The following is a 1686-nucleotide window of genomic DNA, read 5'->3' on the forward strand; positions in this document are numbered from 1 at the left end:
TCTTTCTCTCTCTCTTTCTCTCTCTCTTTCTCTCTCTCTTTCTCTCTTTCTTTCTCTCTTTCTTTCAATAGCTGTTTCACCCAGGGAGCTACTCACAGTAGGAAACTATGTATGGCAAAAATTTCAAGGCAGAGACTGGACAAATTCATAGAAGAAAAAAAGTGCAATGAAATTTGGCTTAGGAAGTCTCTGAATTTAAAACTGTGAGGGCTAAGGGTATTATGTGATGTTTACCCTCTAATAAACTTCCTCAGACACTCACGAAATATGGGTCACGGGCTCCTCTGACACTGATGTCTAACCCTAATAAGAACAAAGATCTTTCCCAAAAACAGGGCAAAAGGGCTGAAGAACAAGATTTCTAGAGAGAAAAAAAAAATAAGTTGAATCAACAAATCAAACTAAAACAAAACAAAACGCCTCAGAGTATTAAGTTTTTTTTTTTTTTTAATAAAAAGTAAAAAAGCAAAATTGGATGGAAATATTGAAATCAACTTTTTCAGGCCACCATTTCCTGCTTCCTGACAACATCTTAGAGGCCTCAGTGGACACTGAGGGGCACTGGGCTAAATGGACTGGCATAGAGTTAAAAATATATTATTTAACATTTTTAAAGTTCAATAATGATGTTTTCTGAAGTTCAGGGGGGCTGGGAGGGGGCTTTATTTTAGGCGTGATAATTTTCCAAAGTTCCATTTTGGATCTTTTTTTAATGTAAGGTTTGATATTTTTGATATAATGATTTATAAAATTATGAAGTATAGTTTATAATTTATTTAAAAACATATCAAAAACATTTTATGGCATTGCAGTTGCAGTTCTGACATGTATGAAATCAATTCATGGAAAGATCCTTGAGATCCTGAAATGAAACATAGCCAGTGAAATACATAATTGTTTGAGGAACTATGGTCCAATGTGATATTTATTAGAGGAACCCACAGACTTCCTCCGGTGTTTGGTTCTTGCACTGTTGTTGTTATAGTTTCATTGTTATTTATTACTTACTTCACCATGATATTTAAGCAGTTGCAATTATGTACCAACAGCCTATTGTTCCAGATGCTGCTTGAAATCTCATTATAAAATAAGAAGATGTGGACTGATAAAGCCCAACAAGGGCCAAGAAAGCAGAAAAATTGTTGTTGTTTGGCAAAATCTCAGCAAAGGACAGCTTTATAGAGATGTAAATGAAAATGATAGTTTTATGGATACCTGTAGGGCGTGCCACCCTAAATGAAGGGCAGGGTGGGAGAGTGTGTGAAAGTTTTTTATTGAAGTTTAGCTAGCAGGTGATGGAGATTAATGTTGAAAGTTGCCAGGAGGCAGGAAGCGTTCTTCCAGGCCTGAATGAATATGGTAAGTCTGTTGAGGGCTTTGGAAATGAAGGTGTTTATTTCCACATAAGTAATCCATGTCTTAAAAAAAATCCTAATAAATTAACTAATGATCTAAAATATATAAATTTGTACTCTAAAAAGTAGCAATGCCACTCTACCCATCCATGGCCAGGATGGGCTATCTCTTCTCCCCAGTGCTGGATGAAGTATAAAAATGCTTTCCTCAGCTGGTAGTGATAGTTTGTATTTCATGAGATGGATGGGTCCAAGCGAAGAACATCCATGAACATGGAGATGATCTGGATAAGCAGCTCAATGTTTGAGACTACATAAAAAAAAAAAAGGG

At 35.8% G+C, this 1686-nt stretch overlaps 2 protein-coding genes across 2 annotated transcripts in view; both read left to right on the forward strand.

The window, feature by feature from the left end:
* The window catches only part of LOC118168234 (cytosolic phospholipase A2 epsilon-like), a 55025-nt gene that overhangs the window by 46928 nt on the left and 6411 nt on the right, over nucleotides 1-1686 (forward strand). The window lies entirely within an intron of this gene.
* The window catches only part of LOC118168233 (cytosolic phospholipase A2 epsilon-like), a 26948-nt gene that overhangs the window by 6286 nt on the left and 18976 nt on the right, over nucleotides 1-1686 (forward strand). The window lies entirely within an intron of this gene.

Source organism: Oxyura jamaicensis, chromosome 5 (assembly GCF_011077185.1).
Source record: "Oxyura jamaicensis isolate SHBP4307 breed ruddy duck chromosome 5, BPBGC_Ojam_1.0, whole genome shotgun sequence".
In the NCBI taxonomy this organism is placed as follows: Eukaryota; Metazoa; Chordata; class Aves; order Anseriformes; family Anatidae; genus Oxyura; species Oxyura jamaicensis.